Source organism: Pseudophryne corroboree, chromosome 1 (assembly GCF_028390025.1).
Source record: "Pseudophryne corroboree isolate aPseCor3 chromosome 1, aPseCor3.hap2, whole genome shotgun sequence".
NCBI lineage: Eukaryota > Metazoa > Chordata > Amphibia > Anura > Myobatrachidae > Pseudophryne > Pseudophryne corroboree.
This window is the reverse complement of record NC_086444.1, coordinates 457,121,452-457,132,568: the sequence shown is the minus strand read 5'-3', so window position 1 is coordinate 457,132,568 and position 11,117 is coordinate 457,121,452. Positions and strand designations below refer to the sequence as shown.

At 44.8% G+C, this 11,117-nt stretch overlaps 2 pseudogenes; one reads left to right on the top strand and one right to left on the bottom strand.

Moving 5' to 3' along the window:
• Positions 1-9,179: 9,179 nt before the first annotated feature.
• On the bottom strand, positions 9,180-9,299 carry LOC134938804 (5S ribosomal RNA; annotated as a pseudogene).
• A 1,120-nt stretch (positions 9,300-10,419) lies between these two features.
• Positions 10,420-10,539, top strand: LOC134949872 (5S ribosomal RNA; annotated as a pseudogene).
• The last annotated feature ends 578 nt before the right edge of the window (positions 10,540-11,117 follow it).

The window sequence follows — 11,117 nt, the reverse complement described above, 5'->3', positions numbered from 1 at the left end:
AGCACGGGACCCCCCCAGGCCGCCACAAGCCAACTACCCCAAGGCATCACACTAGTGAGAGTTGGGTAGTTTAAGTTTTAAAAGGTGTTACAGTAATAAGAAGCAGAAGCAGCAGCTATGTATTGAGAGTGTTACATAGGTGAGAGGTAAATAATTAGGGTGTTAAAAAGTGTCACATTGGTGATTAAGTGTTACAGCTACACCAAGCTAGGGGGCAGGGCCGTAACTACGTGTGTGCCAAGTGGGCTTGGCACACAGCGCAGTTGCCCTGAGGGCGCACGGCCAGCGGCATGTAATGAGTCAAATTGAATCTGAAGTCCGCGCCGTGCGCCGCAGCCGCGCTGGAGGAGAGAGAAGCGCCGGAGGCAGCTGAGAAGGAGGAGGAGGGAGGGGGACTGGAGCCGCAGCAGCGCTATTTCATTGGTAGTAAGCGCCGCTGCAGCATCCCCCTCTCCTTCCGTATAGGCTGCCCGGCGCTGCTGTGGATGCTGGGATGCGGTTCCTCCATCCCAGCATCCACAGCAGCGCCAGGCAACCAATACGGAAGGAGAGGGGGATGCTGCAGCGGCGCTTACTACCAATGACATAGCGCTGCTGCGGCTCCAGTCCCCCTCCCTCCTCCTCCTTGTCCGATGCCTGCACACTGCACAGAGGGAGATGCCAACACGAGGAGCCTGTCAGCGGGGAGAAGGTAATTATATCCCTCTCTCTCTCTTTCTCTCTCTCTCTCTCTCTCTCTCTCTCTGTGGGACACCGTCTGCCATAATGTGTAAAAAGGGGTCCTGGCTGCCGCAATGTGTAAAAAGGGGGCCTGGCTGCCATAATGTGTAAAAAGGGGGCCTGGCTGCCGCAATGTGTAAAAAGGGGGACTGGCTGCCGCAATGTGTAAAAAGGGGGACTGGCTGCCGCAATGTGTAAAAAGGGGGACTGGCTGCCGCAATGTGTAAAAAGGAGGCCTGGCTGCCGCAATGTGTAAAAAGGGGACCTGGCTGCCGCAATGTGTAAAAAGGGGTCCTGGCTGCCGCAATGTGTAAAAAGGGGGCCTGGCTGCCGCAATGTGTAAAAATGGGGACTGGCTGCCGCAATGTGTAAAAAGGGGGACTGGCTGCCGCAATGTGTAAAAAGGGGGACTGGCTGCCGCAATGTGTAAAAAGGGGGACTGTCTGCCGCAATGTGTAAAAAGGGGGACTGTCTGCTGTAATGTGTAAAAAGGGGGACGCTGTCTGCTGTAATGTATAAAAGGGGCTCTACCTGGTGTAGTGGCGCTACTGTGCAGCGTAATTTGAATAATGGAGACTACTGTGCACCGTAGTATGAATTGCTATTATTTTGTGGCCACGCCCCTTCCCCATGAAGCCACGCCCCTATATATCTTTTGCGCGCCTACAGCGCGCACTGCCCCTATCTTGCATGGGGGGGCGCCAATGTCGTTTCTTGCACACAGCGCTAAAATGCCTAGTTACGGCACTGCCAGGGGCCCCACGCTCCAAAATTGTCTCTAAAACTGACAAATTATATACATTTATTTAGGACATACCATTGATAGTGCCTTTTCCAATATGCAGTCTGCAAATCCTAGAAACCCATGCTAATTAAAACGTTGGTAGGAACACAGGTCTAAACTTTTTGACAACAATTAAATTATACCCTCCGGTAAGAAAACAGGAGTACGCTTTAGGACGTTACACATTATGTTCATAGTTGTTTCTGGGAGAGTGTATTGTTTTGATATATGGAAACAGTGGAGGAATTGTCTATCCATGTTGAGCAATGTATACATTGTAAAATTATTAGGAAATGCTAGCAAACTTTGGGCCCATTTATCATTAAAGATTTGTGGCTTATTAGCCAAAAACACCCGTTCACACAAATGTATGACTGATGGACTGCAGCAGATATCTCTGATGGTCATAATGTTGATCTGATGCTGTGTCTTCAGAGAAAACATCAGTGGGCATCTTTTTACATAATATGCCCCATGCAGCCTTGGCAGATTTTTGCACAGTTGACGCATTTGTTTACGTACACCCCTGAATCAATTATTTTTTTTAGAGTACTCTCTTGCTATGTGGTCACTGTGCTATTACCTGCATGTATTTGTACTCCACAATAGGGAATACACAACAAGCAAAACTAGATTCTAATGCTGATCATCCTTGATTCAGGTAAAACAGCAGCTTCAGCTTCCCAAAAATAATGTATATTTAGCTCAGTCTTTAGTAGCACAATTGTTTCCAACACTCAGAAATAATTATCTTCAGCACTTAGTAATAATTATGGCCCTCATTCCGAGTTGTTCGCTCGTTCTTTTTCATCGCATCGCAGTGAAAATCCGCTTAGTACGCATGCGCAAAGTTCGCACTGCGACTGCGCCAAGTAACTTTACTATGAAGAAAGTATTTTTACTCACGGCTTTTTCTTCGCTCCGGCGATCGTAATGTGATTGACAGGAAATGGGTGTTACTGGGCGGAAACACGGCGTTTAAGGGGCGTGTGGCTGAAAACGCTACCGTTTCCGGAAAAAACGCAGGAGTGGCTGGAGAAACGGTGGGAGTGCCTGGGCGAATGCTGGGTGTGTTTGTGACGTCAACCAGGAACGACAAGCACTGAACTGATCGCACAGGCAGAGTAAGTCTGGAGCTACTCTGAAACTGCTAAGTAGTTAGTAATCGCAATATTGCGAATACATCGGTCGCAATTTTAAGAAGCTAAGATTCACTCCCAGTAGGCGGCGGCTTAGCGTGTGTAACTCTGCTAAATTCGCCTTGCGACCGATCAACTCGGAATGAGGGCCTATATCTCCATCTTTAGTGCACTCTTAACAGCTTGTAGTAGTATATCTCTATAAATAGCTCACTCTTAGCAGATTAGTAGACTCAGTCCTTTGGCTTCAGCATCAGTCATTTGGCACATGTATCATACTGTTGACATATCTATAATTTAGACTCTGATATATATATACTATTTTTAGATTGCAATTCACTTACAACCAGATAATCTTCCTTGCTCAGCACAATTCACTGTCAGCTTCTACTGATCTTGCTGCGGTCCTCAGCGATGCCACGCTGCCTGCACAAAGTCTCTCGCGCACTCCGCTGGAACTCGGCTGTAGTCCCTAGCGCTCTGCTCAGCAGGAACTCAATGGCCATGTTTCTTGGCACGATTTTTGCTGTGCCGCTTATCCAATCTCTCTCCTTCGACCTGCGGCACATCCCACACTCTCTAGCTCCACTCTTAGGGGTCTATTCATGCAGCAGTGAAAAGCCCTGTTTTGCGTTAAACAGGGCTTTTCTCTGCTTACCGCAATTCACAGAGCCGGTTACCGTGGAGAAGTCTCTGACTTCTCCAGCGGTACCCCCGCTCTGTGCCTGAATCGCATCACCATACCTTTGTATGGTGAGTGCAATTCATGAAGGTGCGGAAAGCTCTGCTTTCCGCTTCTCCATGGAGTTCAGGTTCGCCATCTGAGGACGGCGTAACCTGAACTGTAGTGCGGAGACGTCAGGGAAGCTCAATGCTTCCCTGATCGCTGCTCGGCACCTCGTGCTGGCTCCGCCCCCCGACCTCCCAGCAACCACTGCGGCCTGCCGGGAGGTCATCAAGCTGCGCATGCGCAAAGGGACCCGCCGCTGGACTCCGCGCATCGCAGGGAGGGACCGCTGGAGAAGACCTCACCGCAGGAGCCCCAAACACTGCAGTGCATCGTCGGAAGGGTGAGTATACATGAATTGCTACTTATCACAGCTATACATCGCATCGAAGAGATGCGATGTATAGTGATAAGTAGCAATTATGTTTTCGTTTTCTACATGAATAGACCCCTTTGGCGGCTGTGTCTCTCAATCTCTACTGCCCATAGGCAGCCACCAATTTCCTTTACCCTTGGAACTTCAGAAATAGCAGGAGATAGAGGGATAAAGCAAGGGGTAAATTGTGAGTATGGGATAGTGTCTGACAGGAACTCCATCTGGCATTGCAGGTATAGGAGAAAGCAAGGTTCCCAACGAGTGTTGTTGAACTAACACATAATATTTGGTCCTCAAAGTTATCTCTTTTTGTCCCTTACGATAGATTGTTAGTGACACAAGATTCACTAAATAATCATGTGAATACAAATTTGCTGATCATTGCAAGCAGGGGCATCGGAATGGGGGGGGAGCAAGGGGGCAGCTCGCTCCCCCCAAAACATGAGAGAGGCGCCATCCAGGCCACCCGTCCGCCTGTGCAGCCGCCAGCTACAGCGCTGCCCGCATCCGACACTGCTACTATAACTTTACACAGCGGGTAGCGCTGAAGCGGCCTAATCCGTGCGCTCCACCCCACCTCCTTTCCTGCAGTGTCTGCGCTCTGCGTTCCGTGACAGCAGAGCCGAGGTAAGCAGCAGCATAGCTGCTAGCAGGGGTGGATTGGTGTGGCGGGACACCAGGCTAGTCCCACCGGTCTCGTTGGCCTCTCAGTGATCTTCACACACCCCACTGTCAGCCCGACTGCTCTGCCGCGATCCGATCAGGGAAGCGTTGCATGGAGGGAAGCATAGCCAGTACCCCAGCCCACCCACCATGCTCAGTAGCTGCCGCGGCCACCACAAGTTTAATAGGCAGGCAGGCACCTGCTGTAAAAATCGTCAACCTGCGGCTACCTTCATCTTCCTGTCCCTGGGCAGCTCTACCTCCTGCCCATGGAAGAAGATAGGGGGGCATGAGAGAATATGCTATACTGGAGGAAACGACCCCCCAGTAACAGCCAGCCAAGTAAAGGTAAATTGAAAGAGTTTTTGGCATTATAATTTATAATGGATTGGTGGACATAAATTCTATAAAGGGTGAAGAGGAGTTGTGGGGATGAAGCACTAATTATTTAAGTAGTGGTGGGGGTAAAAGCAATAATATACATGAGGGGTGGAAGAGGGTGTTGATGGCAACCCCGGAATTCATCCATACCTATATATTATATACAGTGCTTAAGCGGGGCAGTATGCACCAAGTCAGGGCCTTCTCTTCCCCCCAACCCCGCTGGAGGCTGCCACCACATGGCCTTTGACACAAGCGAGTTGCTGAAAGTGGCTGCGTACAGATACACTGAAGAGCTCACATTGGAGGCCATACCCAGACAGATAATCTGCACCTACCATATGGCTGGTGAAAGTGTCAGTAATGCGACTGATGTTGGTGTCTAAATATGCACAAAGCATGATTGCAGCACCTGTAGTTACTGACAGTGGGAGTCTCAGTACTTGTACAGTCAGACAAACGGGTGTACACCATAGAAGGGCTTTGTAGCAGCATTCACGTAAATTTGCAGCAAAAGATACAAGGTAGGCTGCAACTGCGTCAAACTCAGCATCAGGCCCTTTGAGGAGGGATGCTGCCCCCCTCCACAAACCTTGCCCCCTCAACAGACCCCGCCCCCAGTAGGGCTGCTTCTACAAATTTTCCGGGCTGGTTTTCCATCCCAATCCGCCCCTGGCTGCTGGCTGTGGGGAAGCAGTAGGAAAATGACCAATGAGGAGGAGGAGGAGGCACTCTACCTAGCAGATGTGTATAATAGGCTCTACCAGGCGTAATGTGTAACGTGTATTGGGCTCTACCAGGTGTAATGTGTAACATGTGTATTGGGCTCTACCAGGCGTAATGTGTAACATGTGTAATGTGCTCTACCAGGCGTAATGTGTAACATGTGTAATGGGCTCTACCAGACGTAATGTGTAACGGGCTTGACCAGGCGTAATGTGTAACATGTGTAATGGGCTCTACCAGGCGTAATGTGTAACATGTGCAATGGGCTATACCAGGCATAATGTGTATAATGGGCTCTACCAGGCATAATGTGTGTAATGGGCTCTACCAGGCATAATGTGTATAATGGGCTCTATATGGCATAATATGTATAATGGGCTCTACCTGGCATAATGTGTGTATGGGCTCTACCAGGCATAATGTGTACAAGCGGCTCTACCAGGTGTAATGTGTACAAGCGACTCTACCAGGCATAATGTGTATAAAGGGCTCTACCTGGCATAATGTGCATAATGGGCTTTAACAGGCGTAATGTGTATAATGAGCTATATCTGGCGTAATATGTATAATGGGCTCTACCTGGCGTAATGTTTATAGGGGCTCTGCCATGTGTACAAGCAGCTCTACTAGGTGTAATGTGTATAATGAGCTTTACCTTGCATAATGTGTGTAATGGGCTCTACCTGGTTTAATGTTACAAGGGGCCACTCCCAGCTGCTCCATAGAGGGGCAGATGTATTAAGCCTGGAGACGGCATAAGGAAGTGATAAACCAGTGATAAGTGCAAGGTGATAACGCACCAGCCAATCAGTTCCTAACTGTTAATTTATATATTGGAGCTGATTGGCTGGTACTTTATCACCTTGCACTTATCACTGGTTTATCACTTCCTTATGCCTCCTCCTGGTTAATACATCAGCCCCAGAGTTCCATATAGGTGCAAGAGACCTGTCTAAGGTGGCCAGGAGCTAGGGGCACCAAACTGAGATTTTATCTTGCGCCCCCCCCCCCCCAACCAAAAAAGTTCTGACGCCCCTAATTGCAAGCAGCAGAACATTATGACTATACTATATACTCTGCCCCTATTTACATAAATCTGATATATGTAATAGTACACTGTCTCTGTGGACTAATATTCCCTTGAATACAGTCTCTCCTCAGAGACAACACAGTTCTAGGAACTTTGTTAACAGAACAGAAGGAATGTTCCTTTTTAAAGGCCTCCATACACAGGTCAGACTTGTCTCAGACTGTCTGAACAACAAGTCTGACCTGATTTCCCCGGCAGCTGCTCGGGAGGGCTACATCAGTTTTTGCACTTGATGTGCCATTTTTTACATGCGATTTGCATCAGATAAATCTCAGCAGATGCTTAAAAATTACCCACGATATGCCACTGATGGACTTAAATCCGATTTATCCTATGTGCTGCACATAGGATCTGTAGGGTCCGATATGATACGCACGGGAACGTACATCAGATCCGACCTCATGTCAATCAGACAATTTGGCCAGTTTTCATCCGATTTATAGGAACGATCCGTCGGAATCGGATAAAAACAGGCCAAATCGCACCTGTGTATGGGGGCCTTAATTTCTTCCTGAAACTGTCTCTGAAACCTCCCTAATAGCTACCAGGTGGCAGATGCGAACTGATGTGATATGTTGATCCTGTATTTAACAGCTGCTAGTGGCATATGGTACACAACAGTCACAGATAGCTTAATCGCTAGTCTGTCTGTACTCCTTTAGCATCAAACAGGCTACTTTACTGACAATGTCACTGGCACTAACAGAGTTCAAGTTTAGATGCATGCAACTCACACTGAATGGGTGCTACAAGTTTCTCACTGGCACAGGGCGCTGGCACTAAATACAGTGAAGTGGCTGGTTGTTGCTTGCTTTCTTCTTGGCTGACTGTCACACACTGCCTAGCTGCAATAAATCTCTCACTTGGCTGGGAGGTATAAAGTGTGGATGTGTCAGATTCCTCTTTGGTGGATACTATTATACAAGGTGCTTGTCACAACTGCACTTGGGTTTGATTCCTCGCACTGGCTAGCTGATGTGGATTAAAGAGAGTACCTGTCTGCCTGGATGCTTCTGGCTCTCCTGTCCTTTTCAATGCAGCCTACCCTGGGGAATGTGGCACAGCTCTGAAGGATGTCTCCTGTGTCCCCCGATCACCCTCTGGGACCGCCTTTCACTGGTCTCATCATGAGGGAAAGCTCCTCAGCACTCCACTCCCCTCCCTGCTGGTCAGGGATGCTAGGCAGGGTTCACTCTCTCATTTAAAAAAATTTCAATTTATTCTACATACATAAAAATGAGTTTCTAATTAAGACAGCATGACAAAACATCCTTAGCGTCAGACAATTTGAACAATAAGAAGCTAAGAAGTATATGTGTGTGTGTGTGTGTGTGTGTGTGTGTGTGTGTGTGTGTGTGTATATATATATATATGTATGTATGTATGTATGTATGGATATTAAAAGCATTCGAAGTGCATAGAATATGTTTTAAAAAGTTCTTATCTTTTATGTGGAGGTCAGTCTAGGGAGCATTCATGGAGCAACCAACGCGTTTCATCTTTTAGGACCTCATCAAGGGTAGTGGTATGCTGGGACATATCTTGTATTTATACCCTTTTTCAATTAGGTGACTACATATGACCTCACTTCTTCCTATGGGAGTGTCTAAGAATTGTTTGTTATTCAAAGAAAAAATAAGTGGTTGTATGTTAAATATGTGTTAGGACTATGTGATATGAGGCTTATGAATAATGTAAATTGCCAAATTGAGTGTTTAAAATGCATAAAACAATCACAAATTAAAGAAAATGATTCTAATGTCCAATTCCACCCCACTTCTTGTGGCAGTAATGCTGAACTGCGCATGCGTCCGCCCTTCTTCCAGTAATAGAAGAGCTCTTTTGCGCTTGCATGTAAGACTGCAGTCGGAAGCTGGGTCCTTCCTGGAATGCATGTGGACCACATCTATACTGATTCCGTGACAGGAAGTCCTTATTGCGTATGTGTAGGAGCCATTCCTGGAAGTCGCGTCTATAGTGGAATGCACGTGAACCGCATCTTAGTTTATCGGGTTGTCTAGGAACAGTCTGGTTGCCATTTTTAAGGAGTCTTCATGAAGTGACACATTTTTCATATAACAGTGGCCATCGTTGAGAAGTTCCAAATAGTTAAATAATCTCAATGTGCTGTTCTCGATTTATGTAGTACACATAACATACAAAAAGAGAACTAAAAATAAGATTAGTGACCAATTAGTGATATTATCATCTGAATAAATATTAAGATACATGTATTAATCTATTAATAAATATATTTGAATAGGATATTACCGTGATATATTTAAATACTTAGATAGGATCATACCGTGACTTTGTGTTATAAATTTACCAGTGTATCTCTAAATTAGTAGTATTAAAAGTGTTGTATAGAACCAGAAAGTAAAAAAAGTCATGACCTAAAAGTGTTTATATCAAATCATAATTATAAGACTTATAGGAGTCTAAATATTTAAAATTGTGTATCCGCTTATATAAGTAGATAGTGTGAAGTATCACTATAAGTAATAGTTACATAGTAAAAGTGAGGCTTGAGATATATTTTAAAGAGGAAGGTTTTATATGTGTAACGGTTCTTTCTACAGCACCTAGTCTTCCCAGGTGGTCTTCCTCCCTGGTACTGATTAGGCCCATCAAATACTTAGCTTCCACATTCGGACGAGAGTGGGTATTTCCATTCTGGTATGACTGTAGTATGGTAAACACACATTTTTTTATATACAAAAGAGGAAAATAATGCAAGATCTACAAAGAAAAACCACCAGACTAAAACCAACAGTGCTTTTTTAATAGATTCTTAGCTGTACGAGGAAGTGGAATGGTTCATAGATAATTTGGAGGAAGGGAGCAATCTCATAGCTTTTGTTTAAGCCAGACGGGTGCATGGTCTTTAATTAGAAGATCCAATACATTTCCCTTCTCAAGAGTTTATTCGCAAGATCTCCACCTCTTTCACCTAATTTCACATGTTCGAAGGCTTTGAAAGTCAAGGCATCTGGGTTTGAATTGTGGTGTGTTAGAAAGTGTTTAGAAACAGCACCTAGTACAGCAGACATGAAGTACACTTAAGACCCATTGGGGTATCCTTCTCATGGATCCCATCTTGAAGGATATACTTCCCCCCACAACCAGAGATCATTTTTAGAAAATCGAAGAATATTAAAGATCTCATAGCCCCGAGTATGATAAAGCCCCAAAACAGTACAAATGAATCCATGATCAGATGCACAGGGAGTTACAAATGTGGGCACTGTAATGTCCTCAAACATGTACATCCGAATAGGAAAGCTTTTTTGAAACAGATGGCAACAAAGAATTCAAGAATAAAGACTTTATGAACTGTAACTCATCTTCAGTGATTTACCTTCTGGAATGTGGATGTGGAAAGAAATATATAGGAAAGACCAAATGACAGTTGAAGCTAAGAATCCAAGAGCATGTACGCAACATCAGGAACAAGGTGGAAACTCATGCTGTTTCTAAACACTTTCTAACACACCACAATTCAAACCCAGATGCCTTGACTTTCAAAGCCATCGAACATGTGAAATTAGGTGAAAGAGGTGGAGATCTTGTGAATAAACTCTCGAGAAGGGAAATGTATTGGATCTTCTAATTAAAGACCATGCACCCGTCTGGCTTCAGCAAAAGCTACAAGATTGCTTCCTTCCTCTTAATTATCTGTGAACCATCCCACTTCCTCGTACAGCTAAGAATCTTTTAATAAAGCACTGTTGGGTTTGGTCTGGTGGTTTTTTTTCTAGATATTGCGTTATTTTCCTCTTTTGTATATAAAAAAAAATGTGTGTTTAACCATACTACAGCCATACTAGGATGGAAATGCCCACTCTCGTCCGATCGTGGAAGCCAAGCATTTGATGGGCCTAATCAGTACCAGAAAGGAAGACCGCCTGGGAAGACTAGATGCTGTAGAAAGAACCATTACACATATAAAACCTTTCTCTTTAAAATAAATCTCATAATTCATCACTTTTACTATGTAATTATCACTTACAGTGACACATCACACTATCTACTTATATAAGCGGATAAACAATTTTAAATATTTAGACTTTTACTTTCTAGTTCTATACAACACTTTTAATACTAATAATTTAGAGATAAACTGGTAAATTTATAACACAAAGTCACGGTATTATCCTAATTAAATATTTACTTATATCACGGTAATATCCTATTCAAATATATTTATTAATAGTGTCATGCCTTCCAGCATAGTTTGTTTAAACCCATGTGTTTCTGTGTCACAGTAACCTGTATAATCAACTTCTTCCAGTGGTAAGCACAGAAATATCTCAAAGTTGTCTATTCTTTTTTGTCCCTCCTAACTTGTTGTAGTTAGTTAGTTAGTTAGCAATGCATGCTGGGTCAAGGGAGCTGTGAGTAGCCATTTTCTATTCACACATGGACAGACACATTGGCTATACCCATCCTCTAGCTGGCAATCGCACTAGATGATGGGATAATGACCTTAATTGTGTCAACATAGGCTT